General features: G+C 37.3%; 1 long non-coding RNA gene across 1 annotated transcript in view; it reads left to right on the forward strand.

Annotated features, from left to right (window-relative positions):
• Positions 1-23,740, forward strand: part of LOC107514391 — an 89,181-nt gene extending 65,441 nt beyond the window's left edge. The window contains exon 3 of the long non-coding RNA XR_001597767.2: positions 23,592-23,740. This is a non-coding gene — a long non-coding RNA (uncharacterized LOC107514391). The remainder of the gene's footprint in view (positions 1-23,591) is intronic.
• The last annotated feature ends 877 nt before the right edge of the window (positions 23,741-24,617 follow it).

Here is a 24,617-nt window from a genome sequence, read left to right on the forward strand (position 1 = left end):
CTGAGGACACCTTTAGTGTGCCAGTTGGTCACTCCCCTATCTCACTGAATCCTCATAATAGTGTTGCAGGAGGGAAACGGAGAGAGGAACTGAAGGAGTGGAGAGGAGTATGAAAAGCTCAATAAAGGTCACGCATTTTGCAAAGGGAAAAACCAGAACAAAATCAGGTGACCAACATCAATGTCAACTTTCTTTTCCTAGCTGTGACCCATATCCTCAGAACAACAACACGTCTCCTTTTCCTCTTCATAGAGATCCTTTTCAGCTTACTCTTAGAGGTTGTGACATAATAATTAATAGTTAACAGATAATTCTGTGATGATAGTAATTTTTCTAAGAGGCTTATCTGATGCCCAAACTGACCAGGGTTCAATTTTTCTAATGGCCACTGGAGGGCTCCCACCGTAAACTTTATAAACAATCACCAGGTATTAAACTTTTTTTTTTTTTTTTTTTGGTTCTCTCTGAAGTTTGATTAATTCCAGGCCTTTGGGAGTTGGTGAGTGACTATGTCACTCTTAAAAATGAGGGATGAATAATATTTGGCTGGAACCAGATTGAGTCAACTTTGGGCAGAGGTCACATAAGGATCTTGCCACACAGTTCTTTATGTACCCCTGAGGCCAGGCTGCCCATGTTTTGCTTCTCAAGCCCCAAGCCCACACATATTCAATCAATACACCTGCACTTCTCACCTAGAACACTGCATCTAGAACATTCTGCCTCCTTTGTTGACCACCAGCTTCTCACTGTCTTCTAGTTTGGACTCTGCCCGAGGGGCTCAGGCCTCAGCCTGGGCAATGATTTAATTTCTTCACTGCCAGAGCCTTGGAATATTTCTTAAAGGAGCCCTACGGGCTCTGCCCCAGTGATATCTTAAAACACAGGGAGGCCCATAAGAAGGTTCAAGCAGTTTCCATCTTGCTCTCAGACAGAAGGCACTCTCTACTCTCTACATTTTTTCCCTGCTGGTTAATATGTTGCTCTGCCTAGTGCATTTACAGTTTAAAATTCAGAGAGAAAAGAAGATGTTGAACGCAGTGGAATATATTGTGGTGGCAGAATTTAATATTGTAACAAGATGAAATTTTAGGAACAAAGACCCAGAACCCTCCAAAATATACCAAAAAGAGTGACAGACCATGGTGTTCAGTTGTTCCTGGATACTTGAACCTTTCTAACGATCTCGGAGGATTTATCTCACTTGAAAGTTGTTTGGAAACTAAAGTAGAACTTTAAATAGAGTTTTGTTTTTTTTTTTTTTTCAATGAAAAACCCTGCCAAATTTTAAACAAGAATTATTTAATTAAAAAGCAAATCACTCCAGCTCTGGAATAATTTTGACAGGATGTCGACCTCCATCAGAAGAAATCAGGAGAGGGTCATGTCCTTCATGACAAAATCAGGTAGATGCTAGTTATACACTTTCCTATTGTGTCAAACCAGCAACAGCAGACAAAACTTGAGAACGATAGCTGAACATTAGGTTGGTTATGATGTTTTTAAGACCAGAGCTCCAATAAAAAGCATATCTCCAAGCTGACCAACCAAATGCAAATTATCTATTTCCTTGGAGGTATCTGGTCTGCTTAACCATGTGGTACCCATTGCTTTCATTTTAGAGTTGGAGGGACAGAGGCAATGGGCAGGCAAACAATTAACTCGGGCATGCCAAATTGTGGTTTATGGTAATGAAAGTAGCTTAGCTCATGATTTTTGCTCATATGTACTTAATGTTAAGAAAGTAGGTACTACTGATATTGGATATTTTATCTTCACTCCCTCCAGCAGTGGCTTTAGATGTTTGAGGCCTTTTCGCAAGAGATCCTTACAGGCAAGATTAGATTAGGCAGTCGACTTTCCAAAGAAAACACCCTCCCCAAAGTAGTCTAATGTTCTGAATCACAAAAGTCAGAAACAGGACCACGAATCAAAACCTGAGAGTCAAGCAGACAACTTGTATTGGCTCAGGTTTGACTAGTCAAGTCAGAAGACAAGTATATACCCACCAACCTATGAGCCTGACAGCAATTTTCCACTCCAGTGGGAGAGAAGTAAGCATGACCGTCTGTCTATGTGGTTTGTTTCAAATGACATGAAATTGCTAACAACAATCTCTGCAGCTTTTATCTTGGAAAACTCCACCCTCGGAAGTCCATGGTCTGCAGTTCCACCCATGGCCTGGATTTTGGGATGCTGCTTGGGTGGTATGTAGAGTAAGTCCTGTCCTGGCTGGCTCCCATCTACTGCCCCAGATATCATCATGACTACATACTGTAGGTGGAAAGGCCTTTAAGATGGGCTGCTAAGGGCAGAGTCAACCACCTCTGCACCACTCAATATTAATCATTTAATTGACTAAGAGAGGAAATAGATATGCAATACCCGGAGAGCTTTAGCCTTATCCTAGGTTCAAATTAAGCTAATCATCAGTCTTTCTGGAAAATGCCTATGTGGGTTTTTTTTTTCTCAGTAAGGGCAGTCAGCAAGTCTGAACAAAACCTTCCTATGCTGTCCAACACGGCTATGTTTGGACTCATGTCCTGCAATATTGCATGACCAAGAGAGTTTGGTGGTGCTCTGGGCCAAGTGAAATTGGCTCAATGGCAAACATATGCCTTTATGAAAGAAAATAGAAATTTCTCAGATGGAAATGAGTGTGAGAGAATTGGGTACTCCATCTTGAACTTGAAATAAATTAAGCATGGAAAACTTACATTTCTCAACCATCAGGGACACATTTTAAACAGAGATCTAAGGGAAAGTAATAAGAGGAACACTCTCATACAAAGCCTATACACATTTAGACAAGTCAGAGAATATTTTTTACTGGTTCTTAGTGCTGCTTTATCATAGCATGATTGGACAGTTTGCTGGATACAGAGGCTGGAATGACATGGAAAACTAGAGTGACTCCGAAGAGCCTCTCACAGTTTCTAAGATCTAGGGGCTTAGATATAGAGGTTCATGGTCATTCAAAGTATTCATTCTTTCAGAATAATATGCAAAATAAATGTTATCTATGAACTCAAGATCTAAACTGTGGAGCGGTACTGTTGCCATTTAGATTAAAATAAGGAACCAGCTGGGATAAATAAGTCTGTGAATTATATGGTGTCCTTTGCATTTCCATTAGAGGGCATTCTTGCTTCACAAATTCCTGTATTTTCTTGTCATCAGAGAGCCTTTTCTTCCAAGCCAGGTCTGCATGATAGGTGGTCCAAACTGGCAAATGGTATGCCAAGCAAGGTAAGAGAAGTTGAGAGGAAACAATATGGCATTTCTTTTTCCTGCTTTCAAATCAGAAGTGCATACCCAAGGTTAACAGAAAGAGGCTTGGGCCAAAACTGTTTTCCTGGGAATTTTTTCATTTCACAGACCTTGTACACAGTACTTCCATGGACTGCCAGAGCCTTCCCCAGGGAGGCTGAAAAGGGAGACAGTTGATTTTTCAGAGAGATTGTGCAAATGCAGCCAAGCAAACAGGAAGGTGCCTTGAGTCCTAGACGGGGGCTTTTCTTCTCCTTGTGCAGTCACTGGGGCCCTGTGTGTGGGAAATGAAGCCAAGCCTAGAGCAAACTGAGCACCTTCTTTAGCATTCTCCATTACCAGCGCTGCCTCCCCAGCAAGCTGCTTCCCCAATCCTGATATGGTCATAGCATTTACGTTGTTATGTGTACCTATGCATGGCGTATGCATGGCATGTACGTGGAGTTTAATACATGCACATAATCCTAAATGAGGCCTCAGGGCATGCACGTGCTGGGACTGGAGTAGTTTTTAGCGTGTTCGAGTTTTAGAGCGTAAGACACAGGGAATGTCGACAAAGAGGTTGGTACTTACTCTGGTCATGCCCTGGGGGAGATACATGGAAGTTACTGATTCTGATAGATGACAAAGCACTCTGTGGACAATACATATATTTCTGAGAGCGCTTATGGGGTGGGGATGAGACACAACAAAGAAAAGTTGTTCCCTGTTATGCAAAGGACTAGCAGCAGGTCTTTATCCTAAAGATATAGGTTATAGCTCTGCTGCCTGGGAAAGATTGGCCTCTAAAGCTGTGTGTCTTAGTTCAGGCTGCTATAACAAGGGCTTATATACAGCAGAAATTTATTCCTCACAGTTCTGAAGGCTGGAAGCCTGAGATCAAAGCTCCAGCACAGTTGAGTGCATGTGAGAGCCGTCTTCCCCGTTGCAGACTACTGACTTCTCAGTATATTCTCCCATGTCAGAAAGAAAGTGAGGGAGCGCTCTGGGGTCCCTTTATAAGAGCACTAATCCCACTCATGGAGGCTCCATCTTCATGACCTAATTATCTCCTAAAGGCAGCACTTCCTACGATCACATTGGGATTAGGTTTTCAACATATGGATTTTAGTGGGTCACACAGTTCATTGCACTATGGGAGCGCTCAGTCGTGTGAGCTCATGGGAACATTTGAACTCTCCCTGTTTGCCCTCAGGTGGCTCCTTTTAGGCCTCTGGGAACCACTTATGGTTCCCCGCAACGCAGGAGGATGAAGTCGGACAGCGGTGAGGGTCCTTTATCAAGGCATCAGGTTGGGAAGCCAGTCTGAGAGAGAGGGTTGCAAAGACGAGATACAAAGCTTTCCCTCATTTTGGGTCGAAGAGGACAGGACCTAGGGTTGCCCCAGACTTGAACAGGAAAATGTAGTTATATTATACCATGATGAAAAGTGTTTAATTTGGAGTGGCCGTAGAAAATCATGTCAAGATAGTAATAGTAAGGTAGCTTTTACGAGATTCTTAAAGTACAATGCTGGCAGAAGACTAATGAATCTTGAGAGAAATCAGATGACTAAACTTGTCTCTAATGGGCTTAAGTTAGAGATCCTGGGCAGGAAAATAAAACCTTCAGTGGGAGGGCAAGAGGGCAGAGCCTGAGAGCAGTCCGCTTGGCAAGACCTTGATGCAAAGTAATAGTAATTATAGTGCTGGGAGGGAAAAGCCTCCTTCTCCCCTGCAGCCATAAACCCCTGCTTTTACAATTGAAGCTCCTAGCCCTGGTTTCCATCCGGAGCTCTGCAGCAACAAAACACCTTTGGCCCAAATCTCTCACTTTCTATTTTTAAAAAGCAAGGTTTTAAGCATACAGGGGAGCCTATAATTTACCCAGCACTTGAAACAATCAAATCCACCCCAAGGCATGAATGAAGCTCAGATCCTCCTGCACAGGTTTTGATGCTCCTACCAAAGCACTTAAGGTTTTCTTTTATGTGCAGTATAATCACCACAGTTCCCTTGCTGAGTGCACTTTACGTCTCACGTAATGTAGCATAGAAGTGGGTGTGCTCATGGACAGAATGTGGAACCTAACGCGAGGTTCTGTTTATAGGCCTTCGGCTTGCAAAACATGGGATGATTTGCCAAGTTTAGAACCCCCTGGAAACCTGCGGATTTGGAACTCCAGATAGAATTCCTTTTTTTTTTTTTTTTTTTTTTTGAGATTCGGGCTCTTTTAACTTTTGGCACAAATGTGACTTCCTGTTTCTAAGAAAAAAAAGCTTTAAAATGTTCCATTAAAAGGACTCCTAAAGAGCCCTGGATATCCAGTGGTTTTTCACAAAACAATATTTTGATGAGTTAAGTGTAAATGTATCAGAAACATATGGATTAAATTTCACTTGAAACACTCAGGGGTTTGAAAAAGGAGGGAAAAAAGCAGGCCAAACACACTTTAGGGTTTCGCTGAACCCAAAGCATTAGAAAAGTGCTTTGAGTTGTTTGAGTAAGTCCAAACCTACAGTGCTGGCCCACCCGGGATGGCAATAGCAAACTTGCAGCCAGGCAGACACCCGTTTCCCAAATTGTGGTGGTGTTTGTATAGGCGAAGAGACATGAAGTTCATGGTGCAGCCCTGCAACCTGGGACCAAAACAGGGTTTTCCAAATCCCAAACAGGGTACATGCCTCACCTCCTTGCACAAGTATTTCAGCTCTGAGCGATGCATTAGGAAAACAGTTGGATGTGCTTTTTCGGGCTTGATTACAAAGCACAATTCCTTACATATGATATTGCAATAAAATGGATTTGGATTAAATGAGAACCAACTGAAGTGTCTACTCCAAACTTTAATTGGACCCATTGCTAGAGATGGAGATGCTGCCCCAATCCTATGTTCTTCTCTCTCCCTCTCTGATCCAGCTTCTGCTTTGTCTCTTCCCATCTTGGCTGAGACCTGAAGCAAAATGTCCCTAAATCACCCTCCAGGAAACATGTTGTCACAAGATTTCTAGCTCCAGTCATTGAAGGCAAAAAAAAAAAAAAAAAAAGAAAAAAGAAAAAAAAAAGGAATACAATTTACAGAGGCACCACAATCTGATGGCGTTTGGGGGGACCAAAAACCCTTCTTTGGAATCACCCATCTGCTAGAGTTGACCCTGGAGCATGTGGATTATGCTGCATAAAGCAATTGCCTTGGAAAGGGAACAAGGGACCAAAAGCAGAGTGGCAGCTGAGCAATTCAGTTTTTCCTGTAAGCTAAGAATCCCCAAAGAGAGTAAAGACATTTCCCTTCTTTTCTCATCCTGTTTGCTTTTTTAGGAGATGATGTAGGTCTTTTCTCTTGGCTTCTCAAAGATTCCTGTTTTCAACTGTATACTATATTCTCAGTTATCTAGGACCTGGCCGCCTTTTTATGAGTAAGTAGAGAAATAAAAGACAGAATGTTTTCGATTTCTGTAGTGCAAATTGTCTTTGTTTTGTTCTTCTTAGTCACACCCATGCCACCATCGTTTCTTTTAAGGCTTTTAGAGGATTTACAGCAATGGCATTATTTACTAGTGGGTAAACTCAAATAATAAAAAAAAGCTAGAAACCAGAGGTTCTCAGTCCTTACAAGGTCAAACAGATTGCAACTAGTTTTAAGAAAGTGCATTTTAGTTGAGAGAACATTTGGCTGAGCATCAAAAGAGATGGGCAGAAGGCTGGTCTTTGTTTTTCCTATAATTAAGCCAGTTATACTACAACTTCCTCAGTTTTCCCATATTTTAGAAAGAATGCATGTGTATATTACCTGAATAATTGCTGGGAGGATGATGTGAAATGCTTCAGACTTCCTAAGGGCAAGGCTGTCAGAATAAAAGTAATAATAATAAACTGCATTATACAAAGCCTAGAATTATGGTGAAATCAAGTATAGTGCTGAATGTGCGAGGAAAATTGCTTCAATCTTACTCTCTGGTAGCCTACAATTAATAATAGTAATTATTTATGTGGCGCTTGCTATTTACCGGGTATTTTAGGTGTTTTATGCATTTTAACTCATTCAATCTTTACAACACCATTAATCGGTAGGTAGTTTTATTATCGTGATGGAGAAACTGAGGCACAGATAAGCAATTTGCCAAATTTGCCAGCATAGTTTTGGCAGAGCCAAGCTTTGAACCATGGCGGTCAACTCTGGAGCCTGTATTAATGTCTATGGAATTAAGAACTTTTATCTTTAGTTCAGATGATCCCAATCTCATTTCTGAGTTCTCTGATCTTGAAAATATCCTCATGAATTTTTCTCCCTCTCATGTATTTCACAAGCAAATAATTATGTTAAAGTAAAGCAACACACACACAAAATCGTTTCCCTGTAATTTGCCATCTCGATACTCACTGCCAACTGAGACTCCTTCAAACAAACATGCTTTGTCTTCATGTGGAAAAATTTCTCTGTAGGTTGATATAAAAACCTGCTTTTAAAGAGTGTTCATAAGAGGAAAATGGTTTGTCTCCTTTAATTTAAAGTATATCCCTAAAGTCTCTAGAAAAGCAAGGGAAGTGTGTAGACACCTATTGAAGTTGGTGTACAAATTGATTCTGAGGAAAATCTCAAGGTGAGCTCAGAGTCTTGAAGGAAAAAGAGTCAAAAAGTCTAATTTCATTCCGGAGAAACTCGTGGCCTACTGTATAGGCGAATGTGGAAAGGGAGTTTTCTTTTATGGTGGGGGCTGGTATCTGAAAGCTTTTTCTCCTCTTCTGCTAAGGGAGCACTACAAATACTTGGAGCACAGAGAGTGTAAACTGAATGGTTTGTGTGTAGGTACTGCTTGCAAAGAGAAGACAGTGGTCTGCCAAACAGTGCTTAAGCGTCAAAATGCTTCCGAAGCCCTGTAGCCTTGGAAGGCTATTTGGACTTTAAGGAAAGGTTTTGCGGTGAGTTTTGTTTCTATGGAAATAAAGCAATTAGGTTAAACAGCGATTAAAAACTATTTTGTGAAAAAGATACACCATGGTATTTCTTTTCATTTTACACTAAATTGTGTATTATTGTTTCGGATAGTGACTAGAGCACAATGCACATTTATGTTTATGCTTATTTTTAATTAAAGGTTTATTTTACTTTTAGAAAAACAGCAGTAATTAGATTGGGTATCACTAGTGAGTCCCAAGTTTTATTGCCTGAGAAAAGCCTGCAATTGTGTGTAAGACACCATGCGTCTGCTAGAGGCACCATTTGAACTTCAGCTTGTGCTTCTAGGATGACAATAACATATTCAGACTTGCCTTAAAAACAATAACGTCTTGATTATTGCCCTACTTTGTAGTTCTTTAAAGGATGAGTGGTCTGCTTGATGTAGGCAGGGTTAGGAAGATGCTCCCCAGCATTCACTGCTCTCTTCCCAATTATCCCAATTACATATATTTTTATATGCTTCCCTCCTATCTCTTTCTGTTGGGCTTCTTCTTCTACCTTTTAGGATGCTTTTTTTTTTTTTTTTTTTTTTTTTGGATTGCTTCTCGAACAGTTCACCTGGCCTTCTTATAAAAATGCTTATTCTGAACCCATAGGTCTAGGGTGGAGCCTGAAATTCTGAGTTTCTAGCAAATTGCCAGATGAGGCCTGTGCCCCTGGTTCAGGAATCATCCTTTGAATAGCAAGGAGACCATGACCAGCCTCTGTGCGTGTGTGTGTGTGTGTGTGTGTGTGTGAGAGAGAGAGAGAGAGAGAGAGAGAGAGAGAGAGAGAGAGAGAAGAGAGAGAGAGAGAGAGAGAGAGAGAGAGAGAGAGAGAAAGCGAGAAAGAGAGAGAGAGAGAGATGGTTACTAATTGTAATACTTGTCTGATTTTTCTTCCTCTTTTCAAATACTCAGATCTAAAAGTTGAAATTTAAAAAATATCTCATTTTCTCAGTTGTCATTCACACACAGCCACAGATTTAGGCAGTCAATTTGAGCAGCAAGTTAGGAAGAGGATCCTGAGAGAATAAAAGCTCAATTCTCACTGCGGATCAGTGTGTAGTTGGGCTTTCACACTTGTTTAATAAATGGTGCTGACCAGGTAACAAATTCATCAATGTTACTGAGGGTATTTGCCACATAGTACTATTCCTGATATTTCTCTTCTTACACCATTATTAGTGATGTTAGCTCCCACCTCCTTACATCTCCCAGACACATCTTTCAGTACATTAAGTGTGTGCAGTAAGTGACCCTCTTTGTACCCATAGCTATCGTGTCCCATGTCTGTCTGTCCTCACCATACAGAGTTATGTTGTCTTGGTTCTGCCCACTGAACATTTACCAGTTTACTCTAATACAATTATGCCAGATTTTTTTATCCGTGAGCAAATTCAATGATTCAAGTAAAGGATAAGCTATACTTTAATTCAACTTCCCTTAATTTGCCCAAAGATGAACTGAGAAAACAGTCATTCAATTTTTCAATCCTCATCTTCTTTCTTTCATTCTCAATACCCTATCCTCTTTTTCCTATCAGTAAAAACAGCTGATATCATAAAAAATAATCTGAGCAAGCAAATATGTTAATTTAATAACTGTTGACCAGTGAAGAGACAGGCGAACTGTATTCTGCAAGTGATGAATCAGGAGGAGGACACCGGGCCTGCAGGGGGCAGAGCTGGATCTTCCTGAAATTTTGAAACCCTGAGGCAGCCTTATAGTTAATTTCACATCTCACCTGTTGACCTATGGCCAAGGGGACAATAAGACCATAGGAGTGGGGCAGAGGGAGAGGAAACAGGGGAGATAAGTGGGGTGGAGGCTGGTTCTGGATGGGTAGAGTGGGGTGAAGTAGGCTATTCATAGAAAGGGAAACAATGATAATTTGTATGATACAAAAGATGACCTGGAAAATGACAAGAGAAGGGAGGAGAGGCGAGCACGAAGAAGGAAATTTTACGACTCGACCTTCAAATGAAGCTGAGTTTAAACATATAATTTTGGCCAGAGACTGAATATTAAAAGAGATAAGCTGTTATTGTTACCAAGGCCACAATTAAATAATGAATTTTCTAATGAGAAGAGAATTTAGCAGTTTTTTAAGAATGCCAACATGCTGGGATTATAAAGAGAAGTGTTTCTCAAATGTGGTACAAGCAGACTTGCTGGGGCCTGGGAAGTAAGGGAAAGTGATAAAGGAGGAGGGAGGGAGGGTGCTGGCTTTGTACCTCATTCCTGCCCAAAGCTTCTGTAGAAATTGAAACTTACGTAGTATAAGTTTTTTCTAAACTTACTGTTTGTTTTCTGACATCTCACACCAAAGAAGATACTGATGTTAACTAAATTCTGAAAGCCAAAGCTAGAAGGAAGTCTCTTCTTTTTAACATTTGAAGTTCTCCTTCTAGGTCAGGTTGAGAGCATCTTGGCAAATCATAAAAAAGTAAAAATAAAAACAAATTTAAAAAAGGAGGGGAGTCATTTTTCCACAAACTTTGCTCAGAATAAACAGTTATTTTCAGCTCCTTTGTAAGTTTTAGAAATAGAAAACATCTTAGAGGTGATATAGCTTTAAGCTCTTATTTTATAGAAGAGAGGGAAGTAACTTGTCCCTGGTTACGTAGCTGGTGGGTGATTAGAACTTGAGAGTTATTTCATTTTTTTTTTTAACTTTCAGCACAGTATTTTTCTCTATTCTTTAAAAATTTGTATCTGCTTTCTTTCAGGAATGCTTTGCTCAAGTATAGAATAAAATCTCTCTAATAAGAGTAGAGTTAAAGAAAAGAGGTCCATATAAAGGATGCTTCTGCATGTTAATCTTGCTCTTCAAACAGTGATTGCTTTTCTAGGGGATGCTTTGGGACCTCTAGCAACTTTCAGCATTCCAGATGGCTGATTTGCCTCAGAGAATAATTAGGAAATGACAGAAAAAGAACCAAGGCGTTGCTTTTGGCATGTTTCCTAGTCACTCAAACTCTCTATGTAGTATGACATTCCCACCAGTCCCTTCTGACTTCAGAAAGGATTTGAGCTTGTGCACTTTTTATTAATTTAGACTTTCGCTCTCAACCAGTTACCTATGAATGCTTCTGTGGGTAAGCCTGATCAAGATCACATTCATCAGGGGAGAACTGATCAATTATAGGTACATCATCCTTTGCACAGAGCAATAAGGCCCTTGAGACCCCAGTTAATGCTCCAACTTTGAGATCACTTTACTGTTTCCCCTCTAGCAGATTTCAACAACAGATACAATCTAGAACCTCAAGAGGCAAGGCTGGAAACTAAACAACAACTTGGCTGTCAGTATTCTGGGCTCAAACCTGCTTTGGCCTGGGGGTGGATAAGATGACCTCATAGGTCTTTTCCATCTCCAATTTCTGTGAACCATTGTTCTTGGGAACAGATGATTCAATAGGCCAATAGATATTTGTGTTTGCCCACTCTGCTATTCCTTGTATGTGTTATATTTTACTTGGTTACTCTGGGAAGAACAAATACGTTATGTAAGTCCAGAGACACTCAGAGGTCAAAATCTGCAAAGGGCAGAGTTTGAAAGAATGTGGTCAAGAAAGAGAAAGATGGTGGTGAACGGGAAACCTGAGCTCACAAGTGCTTTCTGGATGTTCCCAGAGCAAAATGTGAGGAAAGTATCAGGATGTGATGTCTTCCGGTGCAATGAAAGAATATAAATATGGAGAGAGGAGACCTAGTTTGAACTCTTACTTACTGGCTTCTAATGATTTCAGCTTCCACACAGATAATTGATTCTAGAATAGTTACCCTGATTATTTCAAGAGGGTTGGTTTAAATATCATATGAGAGACTATGTGTCTGTGTATTATAAGGATAAAGTGCTATGTAAATTAGGGGCATTATTATTTAATGAAGTGGTTCTTATGCTTAGAGCTGAGTAGAAAAAGCTATGCCAAAAACAGCTATGTTTTCTGAAAGTAATTTTGGGAGAAAGGACAAAAACTGACAATAGGAAATTAAGTTTCATCAGTGCACAGGAAAAAATAGAAATAAAACCTCAAATGTTCTCATCATCTGGTTTGTTCAGCCTGTAAGCCAAAGCAACATTTCAAAGTCTGAGAAATACTGAAAATCACCATTGATTTTTTACTTATGATGAATGACTCCTAGAAAAATTTAAGTAATACTCTAAATGGTATAATATTCAAAGAATCTTATCGAAATACTGTAATTCAATATAGATTTTTCTGAGCTGCTTCTATATGCAAGACCATGACCCAGACTTAAAGGGGGAAAGCATCCCCTGCTTTCAAGAATTAAAATTTAAAGGGGAAAAAATGAGTTCATAAACACATCAATTATCTTTCAGGGGTTAATATAAGATCAAAATGATTCTCACAAAAAGAAAGTTTTTCTTTGTCTCTAGTACCTCTCAAATTACTCATTGGTATCCAGGAAGTGTTTTATGAGTGACCTACTCACTAAACCACTGGTCACCATATTGCAAACTCCATTTTTGTTCTCTCTGATGCCAGTTCATCGTGATAAGGCCTCCTGACTTTATTAAAATCTACTGAAGCCCCTATGACCACTGGCCTTCAGAGGTTCCACTGCTGCCCATAAGTGTCTCTACTGGGACTAACACAGCACAGAAGCATAAATAAATACGTCAAACAGGTGTTTAAACAAAGAGTAGCAAGAAAGCCTAGTAGGAGCCTATCGATGCTCTTCAGCTAGGGGTCATGGAATGTTCTCTCTGAACAAATACATTTATTTTTTAATATAGAGCATGAATAGATATCAACAGACAGAAAGAAAAGGGCATCTCAGGGTTATGGAAGTGTATAAACAAAAGCACAGAGATATAAGAGTTTGTGATATCTAGTCTAGAAAAATAAAATATGGCCTTCTCTCAAAAGCAACCTAATAGGGCATTAAAAACAACAAGAGGAGTTAGAGCAAGTATTAATAATCTGTAACAGATAGGACGTACACTTCTACTTTTTTGCCATTCCATCTTCCCACAGAAGAATAAGAGGTAGAGTTAATAGTGTTTCCCTTCTCACTAACAATAAAACAGGAATTCAACTAAAATTCCTCTGAGTGAAGTCCTGAGGAGAAGAGGTATGGTGAGTTCAGAGAGTAAAGGAGCACATTATCAAAACGACTAAGCACTAAAAGCCTGGAAACCAGAACTATAACCAGGATGTCACCTGGTGAAAGCAAATATAAACTAAGCTCAGTGCCTGAGACTTTAGATCAAAGTCCCTTCATCATGACCTATGAATGTCTAACATAGTAATTTGCACATGTGTTAATTTAGATTTTAATGCCACATTTCTTCCAAAAGTTGAGTAGTTTTATATTAAATATGCAGAAAACACTTGGATTCTATTGTAAGACACAACAGTTTGTGTTGAAATCCATGGTCCTATATACACACAATCTTTACTCAGTGTAAAGCAAAGTGATTTCCTGGCATCATCAACCATGGTACTAGGACATCTTGAAGGTGACCTTTTGGTATAAAAAAGATTGTTTCCTATTTTTAATCACAGATTCTTATGTATTTTTTTGTTTGTACTATACTCCTCCCCTGCCCATGGACATATTAATTTATCCTTTCCTTCAGCCAACCATAACAGCAGTGCTGTAACAGATAGGACTAAAATGCAGTACTGTTATGGTTGGTTTTTTCTCCTGCTTGTTAGTTTATACCATTTCAGGTGTGCTCTATATTGAACTGTAAGTTCTGAGAGGATAGGAACTAACATGGAATTATTTGAAAGTTGACTGAATTAATACTTTTAAATGGTAGCAATCATAACGATGCTGTTTTCTGTTCCACATCACCCACTTTGGTAAGTCTATGTCCAAAAATGCACCTTTTGGAGCAACAGAGGATTTGAAAATCTCCCAGAAATTTTCAAGACAGTCAGACTTCTCTGCTCACGTGCTCCTAAAGAATTTCTCATTGTCCTCTCTACCAGGCTTACATATTCTCACAACATTTTCTGTACAGGGCACAACAGAAGATAATAAAAATAGTTTTGAGGACATACTATGTCTGCACTAAACAGTTGCCATAGAGATGACATTTATTCATCCCAGTAACTCAGTGATCCTCATGTTAAAGATGCAGAAACTGAGGTGTGGACAAGTAATGTAAATGTCCCTAGGTCATGCAATGAGAATGAGGCACTCACTGATGGGACCCAAACCCAGGTCTGCTGTCTCCAAGATCCATGCTTTTCAGCAGAATACTCTTGGTCTCCTCCACTCAAACAAGAATAAGGCTGTTCTGTGACTGCAGAGGATGGGGCTAGGGTTTTATCACTATAGATCTTAGGGCCGATGTTATTCCAGCTTTTTTCCAATAACATGAATGATAAATGTAGAAATTAGTTTAAAAGACTTCTGGAAGATGTTGTGTTAAGATATTGATCATAATATCTTGGAAGATTTTTTTAAAAGAGAAATACATTATATTTATAATGGAATGATGGTTAATAGAAAAAAAAGCAAAGATTTAATCCAAGCAGTAGAATACAAACTATTTGTAATGACTGATTGACACAGGCTAATCTGAAAATGATCTGAGAAATGAAACATATTGTATTACCATTTTTAAAAAGATAAGAAAAGAAAAAGAATTAAAATACCCTATGGCTTAAAATTGAAAAAAAAAAAAAACAACAGGAAAATGAGCTTTTTTTTTTTTACATACTCTGGAAAGGTAAAGCATTTCTTAACATATTAACTGCAATTTGATTTATACTTAAAGAAAAGATAGAGAAGTTAAAGAAGATTTAGAGAAAAATTACCAAAGATGGGAGAAATTGAAGATAGGAATTATGGGTAAAAATTAATGGCATTTGAGTTATTCATTTTAGAGAAAAAGATTGAGAGTATCACTCACTGTATACCTTATATCATTACGAAAATTTCATTTTTTGTTGCCTTCTACTGTTATGGAGCGCAGAAGAATTAGTTTTTAAGATTTACCTAATCTTAGGCAAATAAATTTTCTTTTCTGAAAAATTGTATGTAAATCAAGAGTTTTTACCAAAGTCAAACTATGAACTAAAAAGCAGGATGAATTCCATTAATAGACTCAATTTGGAAAGAAATTAAAACCCTGAATTATTCTTTTCTATGGCACTGTGAACAAACCACAGGTTCCCCCTCTACTCTCAACCCAGCTCCCTCCAAAAAGCTTCTGAGTCAGTCCAAGCTATGACTGTTATAAATTTTTCTAAAGCAATTGAAATGGAACAAAACCAGAACATCAAAATACTCTCCAGCCCAACCTGACCTGACATGATATTCCACTTGGTTTGAGTCCCTGGTGTAAAAAAAAAAAAAAAAATTGAGTCATACTTTAAATGCACTAGAGAGCTCTTCTATTTCAAAAAGAAATCCTATGGTGAATACTTTAGAAAAACAAAGACTTTTGTGAAATGACTAATCACTCACTGATCTATTTGTTTTAAAAGTGTTGATTTTTGAAGTCTGATTTCCTTGAACTACCTGATTAGCAGTAGATTTTGATTACAATAATGTGGCCAAACTAGGTATAAAAAAATAGTTAAATTCCCATGCCCACAGCTGTATCAAGACAAGCTTGATGATTACATTAAAACTTACTTGTATGGTTCGAGTGAGAAGTAGTATGATTTAATTCCTTTTACAGAAAGAAAGGTTTGGAAAATTGACATCTTAGACTCTCTACTCTTAGAAATTTTAGGACCTTAAGAAATCAGAGTTGGCCCATTCATTTTTACAGCTGTGTCAGTGTTCGTTGTGCTTATGCTCCTAAAGTATCCATGGTAGTTTCTTTCCCTCTTCCCACAGGAAGACTGGGCAGCTCTTCTGGAGAGCAGCCTCAGCCAAGGAGTGAACGCCATGACTGGTTTTCCTTTACCTCATCACTGAGAAGGTTCTGAATACTTTAGGGAATGTATTCCCTCAAGCTGATATCTCATACTACTAATGGAAGCAAATGCATTTATTTTTTCTAATAAAAATGAAAAGGAGCCTCTATACCACAATTTCTTGCTCTTGGTTCCTGTTTCTTTGAATTTGGTTGCTTGTTGAGGTCCTGGGGATACTAGGCTTCATTATTCTTTAAGTTTTGTTTTGTACTTAGAGGTTAATTTAAATTAATATCTAAACAACCGCAAACAGGTGTGTTAAGCGGGTGTGGTCGATCAGGAAAGGATAAGTACAAATTCTCTTCCTAAGGTGTGAAGCCATCTACCCTGATCCCCTAGAGGGAGACATGTAACAAGCCAATAATAAGACGTCCCTTCTATCCCTTTCATCCCTCCTACCTCTTAGTTGAATTGTAGGTCTGGATCTACAAAGAAATTATTAGGGGTGGGGGAAGTATTGGCTACTCAGATATGGAGTAGGCAGGAAATATAAGACCAAGTGAAGAAATAGAGTTTGAGAATTTTTCTAACCCTGAAAAAATTAAGCATTCACAATTATCTTTAGAGGGAGAAAAAAAAATCCATAGCTCTACTTCAGGTTTTATTAAAAAGAAAGAGTACTTTTTCCTCAATGATCAAGAAGGCTTTTTCCTGAAATACTTTAAGAAACCTTGTGATATATGGATAATCTAAAAAACATTTTGTCATTTTCTCTGTTACTATCTTGACTGTAAATGCTACACCACCGTAATATGGTATATATTCTTTTGTAGCTGATGTTTTTCATTCAATAGTATATTCGTGAGGTTCATTAAGTTGTGTATATTACTGTAGTTTCTTTCAATGATGAATAGACTCCCCAGGACAGCGGTTTCCTACATTTTTGGCACCAGGGACCAGTGCTCCTCTGAGAATCTAATGCCTGATGATCTAAGGTAGAGCTGAGGCGATTATGTTAGCACCTGAGGAGTGCCTGCAAATACAGATGATGCTTCACTTGCTTGGCCTCCGCTCACCTCCTGCTGTGTGGACTGGTTCCTAAAAGGCCATTGACCAATTGGGGTTTGTGGCCCTGGGGGTTGGAGACCCCTGCCCTAGGAGGCATACCGTAAAAACCCTTGGATAGTTTTCAGTTTGGAACTAAGATAAATAATACTGCTATGAATATTCTTGTATCTATTAGTGCACCTGTGCTTGCTTTGCTGTTGAAGCAAAATTATCGCATTAGAAGACATGAGCGTGTTCTGCTGTGGTAGATACTATCAGTTTTCCAAAGTGGTTATATGCTTTACACTTCTACCAGCAATGACTTCCAGTTGTTCTACATCCTCATCAACAATTGTTGTTGTAAGTCTTTTTCATTTTAGCCCTTCTGGCAAGTGTGTAATAGTATTGCATTATGGTTTTAATTTGCATTTCCCCAGTGATGATGAAGGTAAGCGTTTTTTAATGTGTTTATTGGCCATTGGTATATCCTCTTTTGTGAGGTGTTGTTTTTGGTCATTTTTCTTCTTACTAATTTGTAGGAATTCTCTATATATTCTAGGCATGAGCCATTCGTTAGTTTTAAGGTTTGTAAACATCTTTTTCTGTGGCTTGCGTTTCTCACTTTCATAATGATGTCTTTTGAGAAATTTAAGTTTTTAAATTTAATATAGTCCAACTTCTTAATGTTTTCCTTCAAGAATAATGGTGTGTGTGTGTGTGGGGGGGGGGTCTGGTTAAGAAATACCTCCCTTGGGTAACTTCTATATTATATTTTAGAACTTTCTCGTTTTGCTTTTCACATTTATATCTACAATCTATCTGAAATAGACATTTGCATGTAATCTGAGGTAGAGGATGTTTCATTTTGTCCATATGTATATCCAGTTGTACCAACACTACTTATTGAAAAGATTATCATCGTTTTCATGTTGTATAGTGTCACCTTTGTCTTCCATGTAGAGTTCGCATAGGAGTAGGCCTATAGAGACTCAACTTTTTTCCATAAATCTGTCAGTCCTGGAGCTAATATCACACTGTCTTAATTACTGGTACTTTATAATAAGTCTTGATGTCTGATGACTGGGAGAGCAAGTTCTCTCTCTGGTTTTCCTTCAAATGGCCTTTAGGGAGCCTTAACTGTCTTAACCTTTTGATATAAATTTTAGAATCAGCTTTTCAAGATCCACCAAAATAATGCAAACAAAACAAAACAAAAAACATACATACACACACTCTAGGATTTGAGGGAGAATTGCATTAAATCATTAAAATCAGTTTGGGGTAATTGATATCTTAACAATATTGATTCTTCTATTCCATAAGTACATGTATGCATCCATTTATTTATTTAGGTTTTCTTTCATTTTTGTGTAATACAGCTTATAAATTTCTATGTGGAGGTTGTACAAAGTTTTCTTTAGATTTAGTCCTAGAAATTTGATAATTTGATACTACTAAAAATTATATCTTTTAAAAAATTCAACTTCTTTTTTTATTAGTTGCAAGTAAACACAATAAAATTGATATTCTTTATATCTATCTTTCACAATTTTAAGAAGTTGCTTGTTATTTTGAATTTTCTACATAATGACATAGTATCTGAATATTAAGAATTTGGTTTCCCATATCCAAAAAGATATTTGTACACCGATGTTTATAGCAGCATTATTCACAGTGGCCAGGACATGGATGAAGTGTCCTACAATAGATGATTGGCTAAAGAAGCTGTGGTACATATATACAATGGAATATTACTCAGCCATAAGAAGAGATAAAATACTGCCATTTGCAACAATATGGATGGACCTTGGGATAATCAACAAAATAAGCAAAATAAGCCAGACAGAAAAAGTTGAAAATCTCATTATATCACTTATATGTGGGATATAAAGCTAAAAGCAACAAATGAGCAGGACAAATGAGCAGAGATTCATGGACATTGACTATAAGCTAGTGGCTACCAGAGGACTATAGACGAGTAGTTATTAGTGGGGTGGCGGGACGTATACAGGGTAAAGGGAGTCAAATACAGAGTTTAGAGGGAGGGTGAAGTGGATAAAGGGAATCAAATATATGGTAGCTGAAGGAAACTGAACTTTGGGTGGTAAACACACAATACAATATATAGATGTCGAATTATAATATACACCTGAAAATTATATAATTGTATTAACCAATGTTATTTCAATAAATTTAACTTAAAAAAATAAAATTTTAAAATTTTAAATTTAAAAAAAAGGAATTTGATTTCTCCCTTTTCAATATCTCTTACTTATTTTTTCTTATAGCACTAATCTTTCTAGCACTTTCATTATGATTTTGAGTAGAAGTGGTATTAGTGGGCATCTTATTCTTGTTCTTGATCTCAAAGGGAAATCTTTCAAGATTTATTACCTTAAAGACTGACTGATTTTCTAATGTTACACCAACTTCCCCTTCCTTTCCAAACCCAAATTGGTCATGTTGTATCAACCTTGGCACGGCTTGCTGACATAGTGTTTAAGTATGTTGTTTGTATGTTCAAGAGTTAGATTTGTCTGTAATATTTTCCACCATAATTTCTTTCAAGTTTTGTTATCAAGGTTATGCTGGCTTCATAAAATAAGAATAAGAAACTGTTCCATCTTTCCTTTTTTGTGTGTTTGTGTAAATATGGCATTATTCCTTCCTAAATGTTTGCTAAAATTCACTGCTAACCTCTCTCAGCCTGAAGTTTTCTTTGGGTGGGGGAATTTATTTACAGAGTTTATTTAAAAGTTACAGTATTTTTACATTTTTATTTCTTTTTTATCTTTGGTAGTTATATATTTTTAGATAAGTTGGATTTTTTGGAAATTTGTTCATGTTAATTTCCAAGTTCATTTTCTTTATGTTATTCATAATTATAATGATTATGTGATTTATGATCCTACTTGAACACTTTTGAGAGTGAGAGGGGTACTACAAATAATTAACATTATGTAATTTTTGAAGTGTTTATTTATTTATGGACCTGAGATTGATTTTGTTATATTAGTGTACTTGTAAAGTAGTTTTATTGAAAAGCTATTTTCAAGAGAGAAATATAAATAGCATATTTATTTTCATTAACCAAAAACTTGTTTATATGGAATGCCTAAGCATTATAAAATGACCTAAAAATATTTGTTCTTAGTCAATTTTCATGTCACTTAATAAGTTTTTTGGCTGTCTTTGTCACTAATATTACTGTGTCACCGATTTTTTCTGAAGAATATTTTTCCAAGAGTATCTTATTATTTTTAATTTTTCATATATAGCAATGTGTTGCTTAATGACGGGAATATGTTCTGAGAAATGCGTTGTTAGATTTCATCATCATGAGAACATCACAGACTGTACTTAAAACAAACCTAGATGGCTAGCCTAGTACACATTTAGGCTACATCGTACACCCTATTGCTCCTAGGCACAAACCTGGACAGCACGTTACCATAATACTACAGGCAATTATAAAGCAATGGTAAGTATTTGTATATCTAAACATAGAACAGTTATAGTAAAATTACTGTATAAAAAGATTTTTAAAAATGATATCCTCGTATAGGGCACTTATTATAAATGGAGCTCATAGGACTGAAAGTTGGTCTGGCTGTCAGTGAGTGAATGTGAAGGCCTAGGACATTATGGTACACTGCTGTAGATTTTATAAACAATCCCACATGACAACCCCCTGCTTCCTTCCAAAAAGTTCAGAAATGGAAGATTAAAGCTGTCAGTACTACTCCATGAACAGGAATGTGGGCTGGATTGACTGGAAATATCCAGGAGAAACTAACCTAGGTCAAGCATCACCATAATAGTTACTGTCATGTGGGAGCAAAAAGCGACCTGAGGATCAATAGGAATAAGAGATTAAGATGGAGAGATAAAGGAACAACGGGGATTGTCATGGCAATGTGCTTTTGGCTATTGCGTGTTGTAGCAGTGGGAACTCTGTATATTCAAAAAGAGAGAGAAAGAGAGAGAGACAGAGACAGAGGCAGGGACAGAGAGTGTGTGTGTGTTTAACATGGAGAGGGTGTAGAACTGAAAATTCAATATTTTGACTGGAAATTTGGTTTTTGTTTCATTGACGCTACCTGGCACAAAGGGGTCTCTCTAGCACTGAACTGATGGAAAAAATAAAACTTATCTATGTTTTACATTATTACAACCTGAAAAATATTTCCAAAGTATAGAGACAGACTGGTTCCATACTACCACAGAAAACTTTTACTAAAGTGGCAGTGACACTGTAGCTCCAGTGAACCTATGTCCTTGTACAGGATCTTAGGTCCTCAACAAAGAATTTACAACGGTGTACTCTGTACACCATTAAGCTAGATCTGGGAGGGCTGTAGCATCCTCTGAATATGTAGCACTGGGATACAGGCTCCTCTGTGTTGAAACAGGTCAGCGGTTGATCAGGATGTAATCTGTGCACTCATAATTGCTGTGAGTGAGATGGAATCTATTGCTAAGCTCCACAGATATTGCTCCTATCAGAGAAAAAAAGAAATCCTCCTGAATCACATATCCTTCCATTTCTTACAGGAAGTTCAGTTCTGTTATAATCTTATGAGACCACGATCGTACATGTGGTCCGTCAAAACTTCGTTATAGAGCACATGGCTATAGCTGCCTGTAGTGTTTTCAGAATTGAATTTTATCTTTCTATAGATCGAATTGTGTATGATTTCAATTGACTTTTCTCTGCAGATCACAGTATTTTTAATTGAGAGTTACTACAGCTCATAGTAGTTTCCTGGAATAAATTATATCATTTTTTCATAATAAAATGTATAAATATTTCAGTGCAAATATTTTCATAAGTCCTGTATTTTTGCTTCAATTCAGCATACATTTCCTTGAAAAATATTTTTACAAGGCAAAATTCATCAAACAAATTGTCTATGGTTTTAATTCTTTTGAGCAGTCACTAAACGTGTATGCTGCAGAATTGTGGGCCTTTTCAATTTCATTCCACTCCAGTTCAGAATATAAATTTACTTAATTAGAAATAGGAGCTCCATCAAAAGATTTTTATGACAAGTTAAAATATCACAAATCTCAGTTATAATGTTTTAATGTTAAATCTTGTACACCATTTAAGTTGTTTATTTCTTCAGCTCCTTTTTGTTTTTAAAGGACTGCATGTATATTTCTTTCTCTCTGAATGCTTTGTTACTTAATTGGAACTAGTAACTCCAAAAGCTAAGGTTTTATATTGTTCCATATGTTGAATATTTTTATTAAAGATTTGCAACTAATTTGGGGAAAAATAAAACCAAATATCAGAAGTCTTGTTTATGAAGAGCTGCAAAAGTATTATAGGACATTGAGGTTAAATTAGTAAGTCCTTTCAAAGGTTTGAACATTCACAAAATCTGATGGGGGTGGCAAAGGCAGAACACAGGCCCTGTTACTGGTGTAAATATTTAATTCATTATCAACTTTATCACAAAATTTTTGTAGTTCTTTCTCAAAATTTACAAATATCTGCAAGGTCTGAAAAGTGGGCTTTTATTTTAATTAGTAGAATATAGCAGCTTATTTGGATGTAATTACGAACTATATGTGTACCTCAACTAATGATTAAGACACAAGTTTTAAATTTAGTAAGATACTGGTATCATGCGTCACCAAAATTTGCGTTTTTATCACAAAAGGAAATAATTTTGTCTTTCTTGTTGAACTTTTAAACAAAATTTCCAAGAACATTCACAAAATATCCTATTTTGACTTTCAACAGAATAAACTCATAAACATTTAATTCTGCATAAACGAACTCCCAAGCTTTTGACTCTGTGTAAACAACAAAGCATTATTGAACTGATTTTCTATTTGAAACATCTGATTACACTACTATCAAGCCAACATTTATACATTTGGGAAGTTATTGAATGAATGGAGCCAATACATTCATAGCTGTCACTTTGCTTTTCATGTGGTCACAAGAAACCTTATATTAAGAAATGAGTAGAATTAATTTAGAACAGTCATTTGATCCAAATGAAAAGTCATGCTTCACAGAATGATATATAAACATACCTGCAGCTGCTTTTGCTAATTTTTGTCTTCAGGAATAGTCTTCCCAAAATAACTATTAATTCTGAAGTGCAAAACTGTTACTTTGACAGATTTGAATCTTCTGTCATTTTTGTGGGTTTGGTCAGAAATAGCGCTATAACTCCCATGATGACTGATAAATGTCACCTAATGTTTTATGTAAGTAACATTATTGAGAAACTAAAATTCAGTATTTAATTTTTACCAGATATGTATTTTTATAATAACAAATTTATTAGAAAATAAAAAGTATTACCAAACAGTAAAAGAAGGAATTAGTTATAGATTTTACTCTATTCTTTAAGTGACAAAAACTCTACAATAAGAGAGTTTGCATTTTTCACGTCTATTTACTTCATTGCAGGACCACACAGCACAGCTGTTTCCCACATAAATTCTTCATTTAACCTGTAATTTCTTACTTTTCTCACAGACTCCACCCCTGGCAACCTGAAAGTTTTATGGATCCTATAGGTTGCAGCATGAATCGCGGCATAACTCACTGGAACACCGAATACAAATAGCCGAGAGGGGCAGTAGTGCTGAATAGTCTACCACCTTCATCAGAACCCAGAGTCAGCAAGGGCTGCCTTCTCCTGCAAAGTGCACCTAATTTAATCAGTGAGTTCCTTGCCTGTGAAGGGATATACTAGTTATGCTGTATCTGGTTAGGGTTATTTAAAATTAGATTGGTGGATTATTATCTACCATCCTCGGTTTTATAGTAAGAACTTTGCTGAACATACATCTCATATACTACCAGATAAAGCCATGGCAGAGTAGAAGTACGAAGAAGGAATCTATTCAATCCATCCTGGATGATTTTACTGCAAGTATTAAGAAGTATACTTTGTTACAGAAGGAAAACTCAGGTGAAATGGCAAGCAGTTGGGATACCAGGACGATAGGTGTAAACTGGGACGTATAATACTTTTTGATTCCTTCCTGCCTGCCTTCCTTCCTTCCTTCCTTCCTTCCTTCCTTCCTTCCTTCCTTCCTTCCTGGGGAGATTTTAGTGGAATTCTAACTAGGTTTTTAACTTCTATGTACATTTCTTCAAAACCTTAGAATACATAAATAAGCATAGGTCTCGTCTGTAACAATGAATTCTTTTTAAGATGACAAAGAAAGCTGTGAGTCTTAAGGTATGCTACATGAAGACAAGAGAAGCACTGTTACTTAAAGCAAAAAAAGTATAAGCAGATAAAATGATGTCCTGGAGCCAAAAGATGTGAACTTATGGGAGAAAGAGAAGAAGAAATGGGGGAAAGATGTAGAAAGAAAGAGAAGAAAAAATAAAAAGTAGAGCAGGGGAATTTAATCCAGTCTACTTCTGTGGGAGAAGTCTAGGGATCTAAATACTGACTCTATTTGTAAGAAGTTAGTAACATGTAAATATTAGGCTTTCTCACTTAGAAGATAATGTGAAAAGCTTATTTTTTTTCTTTTTGTTTTAAGA

This window comes from Rousettus aegyptiacus, unplaced genomic scaffold (assembly GCF_014176215.1).
Source record: "Rousettus aegyptiacus isolate mRouAeg1 unplaced genomic scaffold, mRouAeg1.p scaffold_m13_p_2, whole genome shotgun sequence".
Lineage (NCBI taxonomy): Eukaryota > Metazoa > Chordata > Mammalia > Chiroptera > Pteropodidae > Rousettus > Rousettus aegyptiacus.